Below are 24,336 nucleotides of genomic sequence, written 5' to 3'. Positions count from 1 at the left end.
ACAGGGGCCTTCTATTTTCTTATTAAATGAATTTGTAATGTGAAAATGCAAAGCCTGGAAATCAGCATTTTGATTAGTAGACCTTCATCATCACAGGTGAAATAATGTGGCACAGCCTTCTCAACTGTCTGCCATATTTAGACCAGACAAGTGTAATGAGTTTTCTATGTTGCTGTAAAAAGTTACCACAATCTTAGTGGCTAAAAACAATACAAATTTACGATCTCATGGCTCTATAAATCAAATATCCAGCACCAGTCTTGGTGGGCTATAATCAAACTGTCAGCTGCATTCTTTCTGGATATAAGGGAGAATCTGTTCCTTTGGTGTTTCCAGCTTCTAAAGTCCTTGGCTAATGGCCTCCTTCCTCCATCTTCAAAGCCAACAACAGCTGGTCAAGTCCTTCTCACATGGGATCACTCTGACCCTCTCTTTTGCCTCTCTTCTACAAGTTTTAAGGACCTTTGTAATTACATTGGATAATCTCTCCATCTCAAGGTTCTTAATTTCAAAAAAATTCTTAAATGTAAGGTAACATATTCACAGGTTCTGGGGATTAGGAAGTGAACATTTTGAGTGGGCATTATTTAACCTACCACAATTACTATCAGATTTCAGTTAATTTTTATCAGCCTTTTAATCTAAGAGGGTTTAATATGTCACTGGAACTCGCAAGGCGTGTTCCATGTTTGCAATGGTCATCTGTGTAGGATTCATCTACATTCACTTAAATAATTGCATAAAAAGGAAATTCTTGTTGCTATTTCAAACATTTATGTGGTTATTACAGTGTCTTCGAATCCAAAGGGTTATGTTGTCTTTATGTCAGACAGGCACTCAGGGGGGTGGTGAGCACAACATCTGGTACAGATTCTTCCTAGCTGAAGTGTGTTTTCTCTGGGGACAATCAACTACCATTTAATTGTTTTGCTTCCTTTTTTGGGAATATATGCCCATCGTGTGATGTCCTAAGTCTCCAAGCATCTCATTTGACCTGCTTATACACATTTGACTAAATATCCATATATGACTACGTTGGTAAAGCTTTTACATTTCTGTCCAGATTGAATCCTTACATCTGTTATCAGTTAAGCAGGGGAAAAACTATTATGGAAAGCAAACATGTTTTGATACATTTAATGTGTAAAGTAGGTACCTAGACTCTAGAATGCTGTTGATCAATAAATGAACTAGAATCTCTTAGAAACAACACTTAAGCCCAACTGTTTTACTTTCCATACCAAGTTTGGCTGTGGCTGAATGAAGAACACCAGCATTGATCTTTGCTTTGCACTTGTACTAAAGGCTATTTGCAGGAAGCCAAATATAGCAACAGAGGATTTAATATCTTGCCAAAAAATACAAAATCTGTTCCCCTTTAAGCACAACACTCTATCCTTTTCTTGTGGATCTTGCTAAAAGGAAAATATAGCTTTCAACTACCCCATTCCTTCTGCTGGAAGTTCCCTAATCTTTTTCAAATGGGCTATGTGTGGTTTTGTGGAGTTTTATGTTTCCAAAAGAAAATGGCTATATGAGAAATCCATCCAGTGTTAGCATTTTTCATAAAAAAAAATCAACTCCTAAATCAAAGATGAGAGTCAGCAGTGACTAAGAAAATCACACTTTGGTGGGTTCAGGACTAACCAGGATCACTGGGTGATGTTTTGTCTTTCGTTTTGTATTGAACCAAAAGTAATAATAAAAAAATTGGCTGCAACCAACCAGGTGGTTTTTTTTGCCTTAGAGTGTGGGTGTTTCACTCTGAATGTTGCCTCATGGGTAAATGGACTAGTCCAGATTTCTCTGTAACGTGGGTGATGACAGTGACTCTTCTGTCTCTTATGTTGTATATACAGAATTTTGAAAGCAGTTTTGCAAACATCACCAAGAAAAGAACTCTTTCACAGTGACAGCTTCACCAGACATCTCTGCGTGGGATTTTCAAACAAACACAGGGCTGTTTGGAAATACCTGGTGTGTGTAAATATGCAAAACATGCTGACCAGTGCTGACAGCTGTAAGGTGTACTCCCTCACTCCTTGAGCAGAATATTTTGGTGGCAGTAGTGGTTATTTTTTCCATCTTTACTTGGCATTTTCCCCTTTTGTCTCCACCCACTCACCCATCCACTATCTCCTCTGAAAACACCTACTTAACACCCTTCCCGCATTCCTCCACACTGCTTCCAAGAGAATCATCTCAGTAGATTCCCACTGGAAAAGGTGGGCGGTGCCTTGAAGGAATGTTTGAGTCGTACTATGTTGTAAAGGCTGAGCTTCGGGGGAACAGCTTGCACTTGCTCTGACACCAGCCCTGCACACAGCCCAGCCACTGCTCAGGCCAGATTCCATTAAGGCTTGTCATTGCGAGGGGAGGGAAAGTCCTCTTGAGAGTGGCCATCCTGCCGTGAAGATTCCAAAGATCAGAGTAATCACTTTAAGTGTGTATTATCAGGTTCTTATCAAGGCATTCATCCGTTTATGAAAATAAGCATATGCCTTTCTACCCAAAGCCTAAAAAGGAAGAGAGGACTCAAGAGAAGTTAAAATAAAAGTTACTTCTTACAGGATTTTGACAGGTTTTGAGAGGAGAAAAGATGGCAAACGTAAAAGGAGAAACCCTGGGTCCTAGGACCAGTTCCACGGGAAATTTGTTGATATCATTTAGTCCCAAATTTCCAAAGTTTCTCTGTTGGTCAGATGAAGATCAAGTGAAATAAAAAGATGCAAACTGCTTTGAGAAAACAAAAAGTAGATACAAAGAGACAGGAAGGGATATGTACTAAAAGTCCTCTATATACCATGAACAATACATGAATTTATCTCAAGGAATTTTCACAAATAACATGTGGATAGCATTATTTGGGAGGCTGTTAGCAATATTTAAAAAATGGGGATTTGAGTTTTAGTGATGTTACTTAGAAGTTGTATGTCCTTGGACAATTTCCTTAAGCTTTTTAAATTTCATTGTGTTCATCCATAAGATGAAGATATTTAAAATAACTACTTCATAGAGTTATGAAGACTAGTAAAATATGTAAATAGTTTAACACTAGGTAAATACTATGATTTTTTTATTAATCTTATTTTTCAGTAATTTGAGTAATTGAGTAAATGATCAGGGAAGCTCTCGCCTAAGGGCACTTGGCCACAAGTAAAAGCCAGGATTCAAGTCCCCAAATAGAATCTTAGAACACCACACTGTTCCCAAAAGTTTTTGCTATCGTCACATCTGAATGTATTTGCCCTGAACATATTTTAATAATCTCTTAGCTAACTAGAATAAAAGAGACAGTAGGAGGAACTAAAACTAGCCAGAAAGGGGAAGATTCTTTAGAACAAGCTAGAGTAGGGTGGCTTTCGCAAGCCAAATAGAGTTCAGACAGATTTTGCAACTGTAGAGCATTATTTGTAACTTGGGGATATAGAATCAATTCATTCAACATATTCCTCTGGTCTGAAGGATCCTGGTTATTTTTCTACTCAGGCCAATCTCAAATCTCATTAAAATAGTGGATAATGGGTTGGAAGAATCATAGCTTCTTTCTGTTGACATCTTATCATAGTTTTCATCTGAAAATGTCAACTCACTAGCTCTTTAGGGATGAGCTCTCATTTTCTCTGCTGAAAGAATCAGTGTTACATTTTAAACCTGATTATTTTATAATTAGGTTAATGTTTATGAAGTATTCTCATTTCTCACACCGAGTGTGTGTTGGGACAGGACTAATGGTAATGGAATAAATCATTTAAAAACACACAATATCTTAACTTGCAGGTTCTCTGTCAGAAAGCTAAGAAATTGCAAGATTTGGTTTTGATCTTTTTACTCTCTAATTGTCAGTTGTTTGATGTGGGAAAAAGTATTCTTCCTCATCAGTAAAAAAAGATATGGTAATCCCTGCATTGTAAAGTAGATATGTGGATTAAACGAGATAATGTATATATGCTTGTCGAACACTAGACTTTCCTGGGAAGAGTATGATTTCCTGTATCAATTACTAATGGCCCCAGTTTACTAGGCACTTGTAAGAAGGACACAACAGTCACTCCATTGAATTCTTACACAACTTTCCAAGGTGGGTTGTTTTGTTTTGTTTTGTTTTTTTGTGGTACGTGGGCCTTTCACTGTTGTGGCCTCTCCCGTTGCGGAGCACAGGCTCCGGAAGCGCAGGCTCAGCGGCCATGGCTCACGGGCCCAGCTGCTCTGCCGCATGTGGGATCTTCCTGGACTGGGGCACGAACCCGTGTCCCCTGCATTGGCAGGCGGACTCTCAACCACTGCGCCACCAGGGAAGCCACAAGGTGGGTTTTTTAATTCCCACATTACAGATGAGAAAGCTGAGTTGTAGAGATTTTAGATCACTTGTTCAAAGCAGAATTAGGATTGAATGCTCAGTCTGTGTAACTTCAAAGCTCACTTCTTTTCCACTGCACCAGCTGGCTTCTCAATCTACTAAAAAATTAATATTGAGTGCCTACGGTTTGCTCACATTCACATATAAAATATAAGTAAGAAAGAGTATAAATGCCCTACTCTGGGTGATGGGATGCCTGGCTTCTAAACTGCTTATACCACAGACTAGCTGTGGTCCCTGAACTAAATTACTGGGCAGCTAATTTCATGACTGATATACCATGATGAGTAATCAAAAAGTCTAGTCGAATTTCTGCATCAGCAATCAGATTAACGTAAACTTGTGCAAGAGGGAAATAGTTCCCATTTTCTTCTTCCTCCAAATCCCATAAAAACACAGCAGGAAGTGTCGATGCTACTCTCACTTCACCACAGCTTCTTCCTCCCCCGCACCGTGTCCTCAAGTTCATTCTCGATGTCTATGTCTTTATTCCTGCCCTGCCACTAGGTTCATCAGTACCATTTTTCTTTCTTTTTTTTTTTTTTAGATCCCGGAAGCACAGCACAGGGAGATCAGCTCAGTGCTTTGCGATGACCTAGACCAGTGGGATAGGAGGGTGGGAGGGAGGCTCAAGAGGGAGGGGATATGGGGACATACGTATGCATATGGCTGATTCACTTTGTTGTACAACAGAAACTAACACAGTATTGTGAAGCAATTATGCTCCAATAAAGATCTATTAAAAACAAAAACAAAAAACAGAGCAGGAGAAATCTCCCTCTCCCAGAACCCTAGAATTTGGGTGTGTTTATGTGTACAACATAACATCTTTTCTTCTTCTCCATTTATGCTAAATGGAGGGTCAACCATATATGATAAAATACTCATACAAGGAAAACAAAGTGGTGATTTCAATGCATAGGGGCTGTGGTCTTGAAGTCATGTGTGTGTTAAATCTTTTTCCCTTGACAGTTGGCAGTGGACATAGTGTCTGTACTATTTGAAATAGGGCAAACTACCCTCCTATTCGGCAGTGCACATTCATGAAAACAAGTCTTAGGAATGCCAGGTTTTTCATGGAAATGTTCTTTGATGCAACCACTGCTCCTTGCTCTCTGTGGTACATCTGGGCCTGTGAAACTTCTGAACTCGTCCATTTCCTGGCCCCATGATGAGCCTCTTAGACTTGTCAACAGAATTCAACCCTTTCTGATGTTGATCTTTTTATTGCACTTCTCAAAGAGGTTTTGACTTCTTTGGTAGTTCATAATAGGTCTTTCCTACCCCTGCCTGGCTCAGTTCTGGCTCCTGGAATGAGCCAGGATCAGGCTGTCCTGAAGCCGAAAAGGATTCTCTCTGGGAAGTTATTCACCCAAGGGCTGATCTATGATTTGTGGGACCTGAGACATAAAAGTTTGGAGAATAGGGGACTTTTAAAGAAAAAGAAACAAAACAAATGCTAAATTATGTATGAAAGTGAATATTTATTTAGAATTAGAAATCACAGCTAACAGATTTTGAGAGACTGATGAATACTATAAACACAAAACTTAGAAAAATCATGTAAATTTGTATTAACTACATGCTTAAGACACAAGTATGGTATAACATAGTACTCTTCAAACAACTTGCTTTTATTACCAGATTTCAAACATGTTCCTTTTCCAGTACCTTCTTCTTATACTTGGTAGTGGAACCTTCATAGGACCTGTTCATAAAGTAACATGCTCTCAGACCCTTTTGAAACAGCACAGTGAGGGGCTGAAGTGTTCCTAGAAGCCATTACACTAGGATATGATTACTTATCTACCCCTGGAAATGTTTGAGAATGCTATAAATATATCCCACTCAATCCAAATCCAAACTGTGTATGTCTACCAACTAAACTTTCCCTTAGCTTAATCCCCACTACCCCATGCAGGGAAAGTGTAATAAGGACCATCTGAGTAAAAAAGAGAGTGCTCTGAAATGATTGTGGTTAAAATAGCTTATTTTTGAAATATTTGCAAAAACATATGTCAACATGAATGCTGGGATGCATCCCAGGGCTTGGGAAGGGGCCTTGAAGCTTTAGCCTAGTTAGCTTCAGGGCAAATCTGACTGTGTACATGCCACTTCAACGTGTCCCCGTGGTAAAGAGAAGTCCTACTTACAGGATATTGGTGTGTGGCTTTGCATTTTTTTCCAGTTATAATTTCCTTTGTTACTTAGCATGTATCATAGCTTCCTTTGTGCATCATTAAATGTGCACTCATGGCATCATTTGGAAGCGTTTCTCTCCATTCCAAACATAAAATGCTAATCTATCCTCTATTGCTGTCTTTGGTTTATTTTCAGGCAAAGCTGTGATGTAAACACTTTCATGCCTCAGGTCTCTTGGGGATGGAGGCTCTGCTCACCTGTGGACAGGTGCTCACACCATGGATTACCCTGTGAATCAAATGGGCCCTGAGGAGACAGGGGGCTAAAGGACTCGAGGCATTGGGTAGAATTCTGAGGGGAACCTTTTACACAACTCTGAAGCACCATGTGATTCTCTCCATGGCCACTGCCTGTGCTCTAGGTGACAACACAGCCACGCCGATTCCAGGATGAGCTCAGACGCTAGGAATTGGCTCATGGGAGCCCGAAGTTCGGGATGTTCCCTTCCCAAAGCTTCACAGCATGCAGAGGACTCAGGTGGGCTGTGTGACACCTCAAACTCAATGCTGCTGAAAATGAGTCTGCTGGGCAGCATCAGCAACAAAATACTTGTTAAGATGTCATTTCATGGGCCCCAGTGCAAACTTGCAGGAACATAACGTCTTAGATTGAGGCCCCTTATCCTTAAGGGATTTTGCACACACTTTAAAGCTTTAAAAGGAATGCTTAGCTAAGTGGTTCCTGTCCATTAGGATCACATGAGGAGTATTGAGAAATAACGTCACCTGTGCCTCCCCCCAGAGTCGGTCTATTGATCTGGGTGGAAACATCAATGCTATTTTAATTAAGTGCTCCAGGTGATTCTAAGCTAAGGCCAGGATTAAGCACGGGGGCTACTGGGTATATCTGTGAGAGTTGCGTCCAGGCATTGGTCCAAGGGTGGGTAACAGAATGGGCTCCGCACGTGTTTGGAAGGGGCAGGTCAGTGCAACCAACAGATTTCATGCTGTAGCAGAAATTTTGGGTGTCTGTGTAAGAGGAGAGCACATGCAGACAGGAAAGAAAACAAATCACAATTTGGTCTTCATATAGGAGCTCATTGTTCCTGAATTTCTCCTGAGACAAAAGACTGGAGAGGTTGGCATTTTCAGCATTTCAAGGTCCTTCTTTCTCTGGATGCAGTGGGAGCAGGTGAAGGAGTTGTGCTGATGCGTTTGAAGGTATGATCTCAAGATGCAGATGTGATTCCGCAACATAATCTTGCCTGAGGATACAATCCAAAGCAAGAGGAGGAAACGGCAGGCTTTCAGGTAAATGCCCTCTCCCGAGTCAGAGGCTGTGTCTGTTTTTGCTCCTGAAATGCCACGGATTGAGAACTCGCAAACATTTAATTCTCTACTTCTCATGTTCCTGCGTAGCGGGGTGGTTTTCAACTGCTTATATTTTTTAATTGAAGTATAGTTGATGTACAGTATGATATGTTTCAGGTGTAGAATATAATGATTCACAATTTTTAAAGGCTATACTCCATTTATAGTTACTATAAAATATTGGCTATAGTGTCCCTGTTGTACAATATATTCTTGCAGCTTACTTTATACATGATCATTTGTATCTCTTAATCCCCTACTCCTGTGTTGCCAATCCCCCTTCCTTCTCCCCACTGGTAACCACTAGTTTGTTCTCTATATCTGTGGGTCTATTTCTATTTTGTTATATTCACTATTTGTTGTATTTTTTAGATTCCACGTATAAGTGATATCATACAGTAGTTTTCTTTCTATTTCTGACTAATTTCACTTAGCATAATACCCTCCAAGTCCATCCTTGTTGTTGCACATAGCAAAATTTCATTCTTTTTTATGGCTGAGTAGTACTCCATTGTGTGTATTTACCACATTTTCTTTAACCATTCATCTGCTAATGGACACTTAGGTTGCTTCCATATCTTGGCAATTGTAAATAATGCTGCTATGAACATTAGGGTGCATGTATCTTTTCTTTTTTAAAAAAAAACTACAAGTTTTTTTAATGTAAATTTATTTACTTTATTTATTTTTGGCTGTGTTGGGTCTTTGTTGCTGTGCGCAGGCTTTCTCTAAGTTGTGGTGACCAGGGCTACTCTTCGTTGTGGTATGCGGGTTTCTCATTGTGGTAGCTTCTCTTGTTGCGAAGCATGGGCTCTAGACACATGGGCTTCAGTAGTTGTGGCTCGTGGGCTTCAGTAGTTGTGGCTCGCTGGCTTAGTTGCTCCATGGCATGTGGGATCTTCCCGGACCAAGGCTCAAACCCATGTCCCCTGCATTGGCAGGCGGATTCTTAACCCCTGTGCCACCAGGGAAGACCCCATGTATCTTTTCAAATTAGTGTTTTTGTTTTTTTCAGATATATACACAGAAGTGGAATTTCTGGGTCATATTGTAGTCCTACTTTTAGTGTTTTTAGAATCCTCCATACTGTTTTCATAGTGGCTGTACCAATTTACGTTCCCACCAACAGTGTACAAGGGTTCCCTTTTCTCCACATCCTTACCAAAATTTGTTGTTTGATATTTGGTGACAGCCATTCTGACAGGTATGAGGTGATATCTTATTGTGGTTTTGGTTGTGTTTCCCTGATGATTAGTGATATTGAGTCATTTAATGTGCCTGTTGTTCATCTGCATTTCCTCTTTGGAAAAATATCTATTCAGGTCTTCTGCCCTTTTTTTAACTGGATTTTTTTTTTTTGTGATGTTGAATTGTATGAGCTGTTTATGTATTTTGGATATAAACCCCTTATTAGTCATGTCATTTGCAGATATGTTCTCCTATTCAGTAGGAGAAAACTGATGGTTCCTTTTGTTGATGGTTTCCTTTGCTGTGCAAAAGCTTTTATGTTTAATTAGGTCCCATTTGTTTATTTTTGCTTTTAGTTCCCTTGCTTTAGGAGACAGATCCAAAAAAATATTGCTACGATTTATGTCAAAGAGTGTTCTGCCTATGTTTTCCTCTAGGAGTTTTAGGGTTTCCGGTCTTACATTTAGGTCTTTAATCCATTTTGAGTTTATTTTTGTGTATGGTGTCAGAGAATGTTCTAATTTTACTCTTTTACATGTAGCTGTCCAGTTTTCCCAGCACCACTTATTGGAGAGACTGTCTTTTCTCCATTGTATATTCATTCATGCCTCTTTTGTCATAGATTAATTGACTATAAGTATGTGTGTTTATTTCTGGGCTGTCTTGGCTTTGTATTTTTAACTTCCAGTTCTTGTCTGTTGTAGTACATTAAATTATAAATTCAAAGATGATAAGAGAGTTCCATCTTGAAGAGCCGAGTTTAAAAAAGGCTTCAGGTTGAGAGAGGAAGGCAGAAGTGAAAGCTGAAAATTTTGGAAGGAATTCAACATAGAGAAACAAGAGAAAAACAGTTTGTAAGATGACTCTGAACTGAAGAATTTATGTGTAAATAACCTGAAGCTGAGAATAGTGAGGAACGAGTTACGCCCTGGATAAGCTAGTCTTATTTTTCTTCAAGAATAAAAAAGTCTATGTGTTGTTTGCAACTATTCATGATCACAAAGAAGAACCACATCACATGCTCTCCCCAAAATGAAGTCTTACCGTGCAATGAAATATTACTGAAAGAATGCTTTCTTAGATTATCTGAAAAAAGTGTATTCCTGACCCGACTGTCACTAAAAGCCTATGTGCTTCTGGAAAAATTACTGAATATCCTTGTTGTGTTTCCTCATCTATGAAATAGGGAAAACAAAACTAGAATACCTCTAAGACGTCTTCTAGCTCTAAAAGTTTTCTGATTCTACATGTATTTTTTAAAAACATACTGCTATAACCTATTTAGACATCAGCATTAATATTTTCCTGGGGCAAGAAAATTTTGGAAAGAATAATCTAATTGGAAAAGTTTATTTGACCACTTCTTCAGATGTCAGTGGAAGACTAGACTATAAAAATTCAGTAATGACAATGTTGCACACAGTGGAACAAAGGAAAATTCCAAATCTCTTTGCGACAAAGGCCATCGGTGTTTATGTAATCTTAACAGGAAAAAAGCAGGAGAGACACAATTTCCTTAGGAATTTGACATCCTGGAATTTATATTTTTATCATAGCTTGTCCTTCAAGGAGCCAATGTTCAAACCTGTGTATAATTTAGAATTTTTGTTCATCCCATGCATTCAGTGCTCAGGATTGAATTACTCAATGGTTGCAAAATAGAAATGTAGAGTTAAAAAAAAAAATTTACAGCATTCCTATAAATAATTATATCCAATACAGAAGATAATGTTACAGACATACAGCACTAAAGACATAACAGGTTATCCAGACTTGCCCCTACTTATTTAGTTCTATTTAGTTTTTTTAAAAAAATCTTTTATGGGGTGTCCAATCAAATTTTAACAATCCATGTTGGTTTCTATGACTTCCACTGGAAAATTAATAATAAAATAAATTTCAATAAACACATTTAAAATTATTTTATACTAGAGCATAGTTGATTTACAATGTTGTGTTAATTTCAGGTGTACAGCGAAGTGATTTAGTTATACATATACATACATCTATTCTTTTTCAGATTCTTTTCCCATATAGGTTATTACCTATATGAGTAGAGTTCCCTGTGTTATACAGTAGGTCCTTGTTGGTTACCTATTTTATATATAGTAGTGTGTATATGTTAATCCCAGACTCCTCATTTATCCCTCTGCATCCTTCCCCTTTGGTAACCATAAGCTTGTTTTCTATGTCTTTGGGTCTATTTCTGTTTTGTAAATAAGTTCATTTGTACCTTTATTTTCAGATTCCACATATAAGGGATATCATACAATATTTGTCTTTCTCTGTCTGACTTACTTCACTTAGTATGGCAATCTCCAAGTCCATCCATGTTGCTGAAAATGGCATTATTTCATTCTTTTTAATGGCTGAGTAATATTTCTTTGTATATATGTTCTACATCTTCTTTATCTATTCATCTGTCAATAGATATTTAGGTTGCTTCCATGTCTTGGCTATTGTAAACAGTGCTGCTGTGAACACCGGGGTGCATGTATCCTTTCAAACCATGTTTTTCTCCAGATACATGCCCAGGAGTGGGATTGCTGGATCATATGGTAGCTCTATTTTAAGTTTTCTAAGGAACTTCTGTACTGTTCTCCATAGTGGTTGTACCAGTTTACATTCCCATCAACAGTTTAGGAGGGTTCTCTTTTCTCCACACCCTCTCCATCATTTATTGTTTGTAGACTTTTTGATGATGGCCATTCTGACTGGTGTGAAGTGATATCTCATTGCAGTTTTGATTTGCATTTCACTAATAATTAGTGATGTTGAGTATATTTTCATGTGTCTCTTGGCCATCTGTATGTCTTCTTTGGAGAAATGTCTATTTAGGTCTTCTTATTTTTTCATAGGGTTGTTGTTTTTTTTGATATTGAGTTACATGAGCTGTTTGTAAATTTTGGAGATTAATCCCTTGTTGGTCGCATCATTTGCAAATATTTTCCCCCATTCTGTGGGTTGTCTTTTCATCTTGTTTATGGATTCCTTTGCTGTGCAAAAGCTTTTGAGTTTAATTAGGTCCCATTTGTATATTTTTGTTTTTATTTTCGTTACTCTAGGAGGTGGATTCAAAAAGGTATTGCTGCAATTTATGTCAAAGAGTGTTTGCCTATGTTTTCCTCTAAGAGTTTTATAGTATCTGGTCTTTCATTTAGGTCATTAATCCATTTTAAGTTTATTTTTGTATATGGTTTTAAAGAATGTTCTAATTTCATTCTATTACATATAGCTGTCCAGTTTTCCCAGCACCACTTATTGAAGAGACTGTCTTTTCTTCATTGTATATTCTCGCTTCCTTTGTCATAGATTTATGGACCATAGGTGTGTGGGTTTATTTCTGGGCTTTCTATTCTGTTTTACTGATCTATAAATCTCACTTTGTACCTGTACCATACTGCTTTCACTACTGTAGCTTTATAGTATAATATATGAAGTCAGGGAGACTGATCCCTCCATCTGTGTTTTTCTTTCTCAAGATTGCTTTGGCTATACGGCATCTTTTGTGTTTCCATACAAATTTTAAGATTTTTTTGTTCTAGATCTGCAAAATCTGCCATTGGTAATTTGATAGGGGTTGCATTGTATCTGTATATTACCTTGGATAATATAGTCATTTTGACAATATTAATTCTTCCAATCCAAGAACATGGTATATCTTTCCATCTGTTTGTGTCATCTTCAATTTCTTTCAGCAATGTCTTATGGTTTTCAGAGTATGGGTCTTTTGCCTCCTTAGGTAGGTTTATTCCTAGGTATTTTCTTCTTTTTGATGTGATGGTATATGGGATTGTTTCCTTAATTTCTCTTTCTGATCTTTTGTTGTTAGTGTATAGAAATGTAACAGATTTTTGTGTGTTAATTCTGTATCCTGCAAATTTATGAAATTCATTGCTGAGCTCTAGTAGTTTTCTGGTAGCATCTTTAGGGTTTTCTACGTATAGTATCATGTCATCTGCAAACAGTGACAGTTATACTTCTTCTTTTTCAATTTGGATTCCTGTTATTTCTTTTTCTTCTCTGATTGCTGTGGCTAGAATTTCTAAAACTCTGTTGAATAATAGTGGTGAGGATAGACATTTTTGTCTTGTTCCTGATCTTAGAGGAAATGCTTTCAATTTTTCACCATTGAGTATGATACTTGCTGTGGGTTTGTCATATATGGCCTTTACTATGTTGAGGTAGGTTCCCTCTTTGCCCACTTTCTGGAAAGTTTTTATCATAAATTGGTGTTGAAATTTGTCAAAAGCTTTTTCTGCATCTATTGAGATGATCATATGGTTTTTATTCTTCAATTTGTTGATGTGGTGTATCACACTGATTCATCTGTGGATACTGAAAACTCCTTGCATCCCTGGGATAAACCCCACCTGATCATGGCATATGATCCTTTAATGTGTTGTTGGATTCTGTTTGCTAGTATTTTGTTGAGGATTTTTGCATCTATGTTCATCAGTAATATTGACCTGTAATTTTCTTTTTTTCTGATATCTTTATCTGGTTTTAGTATCAAGGTGATGTTGGTTTCATAGAAGGAGTTTGGGAGTGTTTCTTCCTCTGCAGTTCTTTGGAATAGTTTGAGAAGGATAGGTATTAAGTATTCTCTAATTGTTTGATAGGACTCTCCTGGGAAGCCATCTGGTCCTGAACTTTTGTTTGTTGCGAGTTTTTAAATCACAGTTTCAATCTCAGTGCTTGTGATTGGTCTGCATATTTCCTATTTCTTTCTGGTTCAGTTTTGGGAGATTGTACCTTTCTAAGAATTTGTCTATTTCTCTAGGTTGTCCATTTGATTGACAAATAGTTGCTTGTAGTAGTCTCTTATGATCCATTGTATCTCTCCAGTGTTCATTGTAACTTCTCCTTTTTCATTTCTAATTTTATTGATTTGAGCCCTCTCTCTTTTTTTCTTGATGAGTGTGGCTAAAGGTTTATCAATTTTGTTTATCTTTTCAAAGAACCAGCTTTTAGTTTCCTTGATCTTTTATATTGTTTTATTCAGCTCTATTTCATTTATTTCTGCTCTGACCTTTATGATTTCTTTCCTTCTGCTAACTTTGGGTTTTGTTTGTTCTCCTTTCTCTAGCTGCCTTAGGTGTAAGGTTTGGTTGTTTATTTTCTTAATTCCTGAAGTAAGATTATATTGCTATCAACTTCACTTTTAGAACTGCTTTTGCTGTGTGCCATAGGTTTTGGATCATTGTGTTTTCATTTTCTTTTATCTCTAGGTATTTTTTGATTTCCTCTTTGATTTCTTCAGTGATCCATTGGTTGTTCAATAGCATATTGTTTAGCCTTCACGTGTTTGTGTTTTTTAGTTTTTTTCTTGTAGTTGATTTCTAATCTTGTAGCTTGTGGTTGGAAAAGATGCCTGATATGATTTCAATTTTCTTAAATTTATCAAGGCTTGCTTTATAGCCCAGCATGTGATCTGTCCTGGAGAATGTTCCATGTGCACTTGAAAAGAATATGTTTTCTGCTGCTTTCAGATGGAATGCTCTATAAATATCAATTAAGTCCATATGATCTAATCTGTCATGTAAGGCCTGTGTTTCCTTATTGATTTTCTGTCTGTATAATCTGCCCATTGATATAAGTAGGGTGTTAAAGTCCCCCACTATTACTTTGTTACTGTCAGTTTCTCTTTTTACAGCTGTTAGCATTTGCCTTATATGTTGAGGTGTTCCTATGCTGGGTGCATATATATTTAACAATTGTTTTATGTTGTTCTTGGATTGATCCTTTGATCATTATGTAGTGTCCTTCCTTGACTCTTGTAACATTCTTTATTTTAAAGTCTATTTTGTCTGATATGAGTGTTGCTACCCCAGCTTTCTTTTGATTTCCATTTGCATGGAATAACTTTTTCCATCCCCTCATTTTCAGTCTTTATGTGTCCCTAGATCTGGAGTGGGTCTCTTGTAGACAGCATATTATATCGGTCTTCTTTTTGTATCTATTCAGCCAGTCTGTGTCTTTGGTTGGAACAATTAATCCATTTACATTTAAGGTAATTACTGACATATATGTTCTTGTTGACATTTAAAAATCTTTTATTTTTATTTGTTTCTGTAGGTCTCTTTTCTTCCCTTCCTCTTTTGTTCTTTTATGATTTGATGGCTATCTTTAGTGTTGTGTTTGGATTTCTTTTTCTTTTTTTTGTGTATATCTATTGTAGATTTTTGGTTTGTGGTTCCCAAGTGGTTTTGATATAGCAGTCTATATATACAAGATTGTTTTAAGTTGCTGGTCTCTTAACTTCAAATGAATTTCCAATATCCTTCATTTTTACTCTCCTCTTTTCATCAGTGCTGGTTATGATATCGTATTTGTGTGTGGATGATTTCATACCTTCACTGTATGTTTGCTCTTACCAGTGAGCTTTCCCATTCATAATTTTCTTGTTTCTAGTGGGGACATTTTCTTTTCTGCCTAGAGAAGTTCCTTTAGCCTTTGTTGTAAAGCTGGTTTGGTGGTGCTGAATTCTCTTAGCTTTTGCTTGTCTGTAAAACTTTTGATGTCTCCATCAAATCTGAATGAGAGCCTTGCTGGGTAGTATATTCTTGGTTGTAGGTTTTTCCCTTTCATCACTTTAAATATATTGTGCCACTCCCTTCTGACCTGCAGAGTTTCTGCTGAAAAATCAGCTGATAACCATATAGGGATTCCCTTGTATGTTATTTATTTTTTTCCCTTGTTGTCTTTAATATTTTCTCTTTGTCTTTAATGTTTGTCAGTTTGATTAATATGTGTCTTGGTGTGTTCCTCCTTGGGTTTATCTTACATGGGGCTCTCTTTGCTTCCTGGACTTGGGTGAATGTTTCCTTTTCCATTTTAGGGAAGTTTTCAGCTATTATCTCTTCAAATTTTTTCTCAGGTCCTTTCTCTCTCTCTTCTCCTTCTGGCACCCCTATAATGCAGATATGGGTGCATTTTATGTTGTCCCAGAGGTCCTTTAAACTTTCCTCATTTCTTTTCATCCTTTTTTCTTTATTCTGTTCCATGGCAGTGATTTCCACCATTCTGTCTTTCAGCTCACTTGTCTGTTCTTCTGACTCATTGATTTTGCTATTGATTCCTTCTAGTGTATTTTTCATTTCAGTTATTGTATTGTTCATCTCTGTTTGTTTTTTATATATTCTATCTCTTTGTTTAACATTTCTTGTATCTTCTCGATCTGTGCCTCCATTCTTTTTTCTGAGATCTTGGGTCATTTTTACTATAATCGCTCTGCATTCTTTTTCCAGATGATTGCTTATCTCCACTTCACTTAGTTGTGCTTCTGGGGTTTTAACTTGTTCCTTTGTCTAGAACATATTCCTCTGCCATATTATCTTATCTAACTTTCTGTGTTTTCAGTCCCATAGGCTGCAGGATTGTAGTTCCTCTTGCTCTGGTGTCTGCTCCCCTGGTGGTTGACACTGGTCTAATAGGGTTGTGCAGGCTTCCTGGTGGGAGGGACTGGTTCCTGCCCACTGGTGGGTGAACCTGGGTCTTTTCCCTGTAATGGGCAGTGTCATGTCAAGGAGTGTATTTAGAGGTGGTTGTGGGCTCAGGACAACTTTAAGCAGCCTGTCTGTTGATGGGTGGGGCTCTATTTCTGCCCTGTTGGTTGTTTGGCCTGAGGCATACCAGCACTGGAGCCTAAGGGCTGTTGGATGGGGTCAGGTCTTGGCATCAAAATGGCAGCCTCCAGGACAGCTCACGACAATGAGTACTCCCTAGTACCTCTGCCACCACTGTCCTTTTCTGCTCAGTGAGCCACAGCCACCCTCCTGCACCACCTCCTTAGGAGACTCTCCAAGTCCAGAAGGTTGGTCTGGACCAGGCTCCTATGAAGTCACTGCTTTTTTCCCCTGGGTCTCAGTGTGCATAAGACCTTGTGTGTGCCCTCCAAGAGTGGTGTTTCTGTTTCCCCCAGTCCTATGGAATTCTTGTGATCAAGCCCCACTGGCATTCAAAGACAAATGCTCTGGGGACTCCTCTTCCCGATTCCAGACTCCTGGGGAGCCTGACATGGGGCTTAGAACTCTCACTCCTGTGGGATAACCTCTGCGGTATAATTATTTTCCAGTTTGTGGATTGCCTACCCAGCCCGTATGAGATTTAATTGTATTGTTAATGCGCCCCTCCTACTGTCTCACTGTGGCTTCCTTGTCTTTCGAAGTAGAATAACTTTTTTGGTAGGTTCCAGTCTTTTTCGCTAATGGTTGTTCATCAGTTTGTTGTGATTTTGGTGTTTTTGTGAGAGGAGGTGCACTCAGGTCCTTCTACTCCATCATCTTGTCCTCAGACCCCAGCCTCAATTAATGTGTGTTGACCACTTAATTTTCTTGCATCCAAATTCCATGTAATTACCTACAGTCTTTCACCATTTCATCAGGAAGAACAATTATCACCATAATCTAAAAACACTTACTATCTCCTCACAATGCCATCTCTCATGTGGGATAAAAAGCTAGTTAAATGGATACAGTTCCTGTGTTCTAAAAACATCCTCAACCTCCTTGGTCTGGCTGTACTGTATGTTTGAGTCTCTATCACATTGTCTTTTATCAGCAACTTGACCAAATCTTCTTTCCTTTATTTTTGAAAAGTAAATGCTTGTTTCTCCTCAATTTCTTTCTCCTGGTAAATGTCCTAATGCATAGTTGGTCCGTTTTCTTCTTGTAATAGTTTTATTCTAGGTAGATTATGCACATGGTGCCTGATGCTCTCCTCATTACACAGTGGTAGCTGCTCAATGTAACCAGAACAGTTCACTCCAAGGTGGAGAGGGAAATTGTTTCTCCTCCTTAGTAAACCACTCTGTTCTGGAAAGAGCAACAACTTTTATTTATTTGTAGATCCAGGGACTGTTTGCTCTCAGATCTCTCCCTAAACTTTCCAGTGTTTCCCTCAGTATCACAGGAGGATTGACTCCCAGCAATGGCAGGAGATTGAGGGATGACACCAGGAGTCAGGGAGAAGCTGGGATATTTCTCCTTTTCTACTTTGAACAACATCTGTGGCAGCAGTTATATCTCCAGGGATGACTATGGCTTCTCTGTAGCCTCTATTCCTGCTATATTCCCAGCTAATGCTAGGTACCCTGGCCTCAGTCTCTCTTAATATGTGTCCTCACTTATAGGTGGAAGCAGCTTCCTGATGTTACTAATCTCTGGTTCACTTCACCATCCCCTAGCTTTTCCATCACTGTGAAACTAATATCCTGCATTGAATTTGCTACTTTGAGTATTCAGAGTGATTTCCATTTACCTGGTTGAAATGTGGCAGACACACTTTTGCCTATAAGGAATGGTCCTAGGAAAAAAATCCTCAAGAAATTATGTGGCATAGAGTTGCTCATATGTTAGAGCATGAATGTAGGAATGACCCCCTTGCAGGCAAAAAGGAGAATTTTAGTAATCCATGGTATGCAGTGTCAACAAATCCATTTGACGTATCAGGGCTCTAAGAACTAAGTAATCTGCTGAACTCGTCCACTGTGGCAGCAATAATTGTTATAAATATTGTAAGGGATAGAAGAGTATATGAAATGGCATCGAAAGCCTGTAAAAAAAAAAGGTTAACTCAAAGTTTTGAACTTTTAGCTTAAAACTGGTAGAAAACCAGAGAACTTCATAACAGCATTTAATGGATTTTTTAATTCAATTGTAGACACAGCTGAAGATCAGAATCAAAGTCTTATGGTACAGTCTGGAGAATTTTAAAGCAAGTTGGACAGACAACTTTACCAATTTTCTTGATGAGGAAGGAATGATTCCCTTAGACGTGGGCAGAAATATTTGAGTGTTCTCAGAGGAAGCTGGAAAACCTGGGCCCCCATAATTAAATAAATCCCATAATTGAGTCCCAAAATTCACTTTCCAGTTCAAACAACTCCCTTCCTCTTTTGGAGGAAACTAACCGTCTTTCATAAAATACCCACATCATACTTCAAAAATGAGAGTCAGGTTCCAATAAGACCCCGGGGAGAATCACTAATTATCTTGGGAGAAGACAGCTTACACATCACAGAGATTGAAAGAACTTGCTCATATTTACCATTTGGAAGCTGAGAAGCATATACATGAATGGATCCTGAGCATGTTAGACTAAGGAGGTGGAATAGAAAGTTAGATAGGCTATATCTATTGGATACAGGATTTAATGGAGTAACTCAGTTGGCCTTCTTGAGGAGGGGCTTGTAACCATTATGTGTACAGACTGTAAATCATCCTCTAAACATCCCCTGATATGGTATATAGTCATTTTGCCAGTGACTCTGCACTGGAGAAAGGGAAAAATCCCAGACACTGACTCTGAGTTGACCTTAATCCCTGTGGACCTGAGATGTGACTATGGTTCACTGAAGCTTATGGAAGGTGGCTGGTAAAAAGACTTTGGCCAAACCTCTATCTCAAAGTGGGCCTATTGAATCCATCCTTTGGTTATATTACCAGTTCCTGACTACATAGTTGGGTAAAGTAGATGAAGAAAATAACATAATTGGTCCAGTCCAAAATGGCAAATTAGGAAGATCTTGAACTAACCTCTCCTACAGACACACTGAACCTATACCTGCATATAGAGCAATTCATCCTGAAGAAGAACTGAGGGTTGGTTGAACAGCTTTTGCACATTAAATGATAGAGGGACCACATAAAGAGGGGCAGATGAGTCACAGACACAGTATCTATGGAAATCCCACCCCTGATGTGGCAACGTGCAGCAGGAAGGGCTATCACTGAGGAACCCATGTGCAGACTTGCCCAACCCGGGGCACAGCAAATAAAATAAAATAACATAAATAAACAAAAAACAGTGGTTTAAAGGGCACCTAGTCTATGCATCAAGGATATTCATTTACCAACCTTAGAGCATCTGCTAAATGGGTGGGGAAATGGTGAGACTATCTCTGAGGTAGGAGGTACCCAAAAGCACCACGACTTTTGACATTCCCCTTCCACCTTGATAGCTCAGGTGGGAATACAATCCAGCTGTTCTAACTGACCAGCTAAGGCAGTGCCAGTGTACCCCCAGAATCCTGAACCTCACAAGACTACAGCCATCCCCCCAAGTGAGCACCAGTTTGGAATATCCTGGGCTCCCTGCCCATGCCCACTCCAACTCCAGTTCTCCTACTGGGGCAGCCCCATCACAGTGTGCCCCAGGACTCCATGGTCCACATGTGCCTGCTTCAGCTCTAGTTGGCCTGCCATAACTGCCTGGTACACACAGTCTGCACAAGGGACACTCTGACACAAGCCATGCCTTCAAGATTGAGAGAGGTATCTGTTTTGTCCACATGAAAACAAACACAGAAAGTCAAACAAAATGATGAGGCAGAGGAGTATATTCCAAATGAAAGAACAAAATAAAACCCCAGGAAAAATACCTAATGTGATGGAGATAAAAAAATAATTTACCAGATATAGAGTTCACAATGGTTAAAATAGATGCTCACTGAATTTAGGAGAGGAATGAGGAAACACAGTGAGAACTTCAACAAAGAGAAAACATAAGAAAGAACTAGTCAGAATATAAACACTGAAAGAAAAAATACAGTAGAGGGACTCAATAGCAGATTAGGTGGTACAGAAGAATGGATCAGTGATCTGGCAGACAGAATAGTGGGAATTACCCAATCAAAATAGAAAACAAATTTCTTTTAAAATAAGGATTTTTTAAAGGACCTATGGGACAAATTTGCATTATATGGATCCCAGAAGGACAGGAGAGAGAAAGAAAGGGGTAGAAAAATTATTTGAAGAAATAATGACTGAAAAACTTCCTAACCTGGAGAAGAAAGCAAATATCCAGGTCTAGGGAGCACAGAGACCCCCCAAACACAATGAACCTAAAGAGATCTACACCAAGACAAATTATAATTAAAATGTCAAAATTAAACATAAAGAGATAATTTAAAGACAGCTAGAGAAAAACAATTAGTCACATGCAAGGGAATCCACATAAGCCTATCAGCTGATATTTCAGCAAAATATTTGCAGGCCAGAGGGAATGGCATGCTATAATTAAAGTCCTAAATGAAAAAAAAAAAAAATAACAACCAGTAATACTGTACCTAGCAAGGTTATTATTCAGAACTGAAGGAAAATAGTTTCCCAGACAGGCAAAAACTAAAGGAGTTCATCACACTGAACTGGCTTTATAAGAAATGTTAAAAGGTCTACATGAAGTAGAAAAGAAAAGGAAATTAAAGTATATAAATTCACTGAAAGTCAAACTTTAAAAACAAATGTATAAACAAACAAAATGTTAAAACACTCTTTTCAATCTGAATCACCTCATCAGGTTGTCTTAGTACAAATTATGTAGATAATTCAATATATTTTACTTAATATAATGGTGGTTTGGAGTCTCTGGTTATGTGGGAATGTCACTGATTATTCTTATTGAAGGCTAAGCATGGTGCATCATCATTTTAAACAGAATAGGAAAGTGAGGCTGAGATTACAATCATCAAATCTCAGAGGCTTCATGCAAGAAACTTCTATTTCACACTCACTGTAGAGGTTGACAAGGGACCTCTACTCCACCTAGCTACTCTAGAACCCAGAATAAGGAAGGCTTTCTTTACATCTTGAAGCTGCAATGTCTGGAACACTTAGTCTTTTCAGCTTTTACTTTTTTTTTTAATGGATTCATTTTGGAAATTAAACATGTTCCTTCTGTTTATATCTAATTGGCTCAAACTATTCACATGGTCCTATCAAGCTGCGAGAACACAGAGAAATGTGGGTAAGAAATGTTTGGGGAACATTTTCTCTACCACAGCTATGAACAGTAACAAATATTTATTGATTACTTTTACTTATGTTAATCACTGAGCAAAAAGCTGAACACATATTAAGATATTAATTCTCATTTGGCCCTAGGAAGCCTATAAGCCAACCATGGAAATATTTCTTCAATAATAGTCATCCAGTTGAAATGATACAACTTCTCCAAAGGATTCCACAAATGAAGTATCCTTTCACATTTGGAAGAAAGAAAATATACAGTAAAAATTAATGAAAATACTACAGAGTATTTTTCCTATGGATAGGAACATGGTTACTTATTATTATATGTAATTTTTAAAATAAATTACAATTTTAAAATGATGAACCTGTGATTCAGAGAGCTTATATGCCTTACTAAACACATACAGCCAATAAATACTGAGACAAGGCACAATTCATCTCTGAGTCTAGAGCCCAGACTACCTGCCTTTATGGTAGAACTTAGCAGTTTTTCCTCTGCAAAAGAATATTCGAACCACCACAATCCAAGGCAATAATCATATGTTCACAGTGATAGTTCTCTGTTGATCTCCATGTCACTTTTGTGCTTTCTGTCAAAGCATTGAGATGTATCTTCCTTTGAGCAGTCAATTTTTATGATACTTTATTAGATGGGTAAGTTGATGGTGTACTATTTGTCATCGTTCACCAGAGAAACAGAAGCAATAAGATATGTATGTGTGTGTATTTTAATTAGTTCATTCATTCATTGTGCAAGTCCAAAATCAGCAGAGTAGCCTGGCAGGTAGGAGACCCCAGGGAAGAGCTAATGTTGTGGACGGCAGGCAGAATTTTCTCTTCTTTGGGGGATGTCATACTTTTTTCTTGTAATACCTATTTTTATTTTAGAAAGGAGAGGAAAATTAGGCTGTGATTACAATCATCCAACCTCAGTTGCTTAATGCAAGAAACATTTATTTCAACTGATTGCATGAGACCTACCCATATTAGGCTAATCTGCTTTACTCACGGTCTACTGATTTGAATGTTAAACTTACCTAGAAACTACCTTCACAGCAATGTCTAGACTAGTGTTTGACCAAATATCTGAGTATCATGGCCTATTCAAATTGACACATAAAATCATCATCACAGATCAGAAAGCTACTGATAAAATACTTAGAAAATTATTTAAAGGAAATAATATTTTAAATTATTTTTTCTCACATATTAATGTAATCTGTACTTTTAACATAATGTTTTTAGAATAAATACATAACACTCAAATGTCTTTCCAGACTCATTTTACATTTAAATATGTTTTTAAAATATGCATAATTAAACCCAAGTCTACAGAATTTTTATTGACAATGTTGTCTTAACCCCTCCTCTTCCCAGAGAGAAGCTGTTCTCCAAGTGAAAACACTCAGTGCAACCCAGCAAGTATTCACAGAGCACCTGTTGAAAGCCAAGGAAAAGCCTTATTTTCTTCTGTATCTTCTGTGCCATTCATTTTCCCTCCTATACAGACTTAGAGTTTCACATGCCTAGACCTTGATTTCCCAAAATGATTTCCCCAAAGAATGACATGCTTCTTGACATAAGGAACCATGTCTTTTCTTTGTAGGCTCTACAACACTGTTCACAAAGCCAGTACCCTAAAATATGGCTTTAATATGTTAAAAATGAAATTCCTTCTATTTCAGAGATTTTTATTTGAAGATTAATGAAATAATTACAAAAAATTGACTTATTTTTATTTTTTTATTGAAGTATAGTTGATTTACAATGTTGTGCCACTCTGCTGTACAGCAAAGTGACTCAGTTATACACATATGTGCATTCTTTTTTAATACTCTTTTCCATTATGGTTTGTCATAGGATATTGAAAGTAGTTCTCTGTGCTATACATCAGGAACTTGTTTATCCATTTTAATGTAATAGTTTGCATCTACCAACCCTAAACTCCCAGTCCATCCCTCTCCCTCCCCAGCTCCCCCTTGGCAACCACAAGTCTGTTCTCTATGTCTATGAGTCAGTTTCTGTTTTGTAGATAAGTTCATTTGTGCCATATTTTAGATTCTACATATAAGTGATATCATATGGTATTTGTCTTACTCTTTCTGATTTACTTCACTTGGTATGATAATCTCTAGTCGCATCCATGTTGCTGCAAATGGCATTATTTCATTCTTTTGTATGGCCCAGTAGTATTCCATTGTATATATGTATCACATCTCCTTTATCTGTTCATCTGAAAAATTGACTTATTTTAAAAGAATGACTTATGTGTGACTTAGGTGTCAAAGGGACATCTCAGGAGAAATTTGGTGGAAGGAGTACAGAACTTGGCATCAGGAGAGGTGGCATCTCCTTCTGGCTCAGTGGTAAGCAAAATGAGTGGCTTAGGGCATGTCAACTCTCCCTGCCCCTGAGTTCTCCACTTAGCAAAGGAGAGGCTTGGACCAGAGAACTTTAAGATCATAGAGATTCTAAGAGTCTATAATTCTTTGAAATATTCTAGGACTTTATTTACATTTTTATT

The 24,336-nt window shown here is 37.9% G+C and overlaps 1 pseudogene; it reads left to right on the top strand.

Moving 5' to 3' along the window:
• The first annotated feature begins 694 nt into the window (after positions 1 to 694).
• On the top strand, positions 695 to 1,654 carry LOC132597174 (uncharacterized; annotated as a pseudogene).
• Positions 1,655 to 24,336: the final 22,682 nt, after the last annotated feature.

This window comes from Globicephala melas, chromosome 4, assembly GCF_963455315.2.
Source record: "Globicephala melas chromosome 4, mGloMel1.2, whole genome shotgun sequence".
In the NCBI taxonomy this organism is placed as follows: domain Eukaryota; kingdom Metazoa; phylum Chordata; class Mammalia; order Artiodactyla; family Delphinidae; genus Globicephala; species Globicephala melas.
This window is presented reverse-complemented; position numbering and strand designations above follow the sequence as displayed.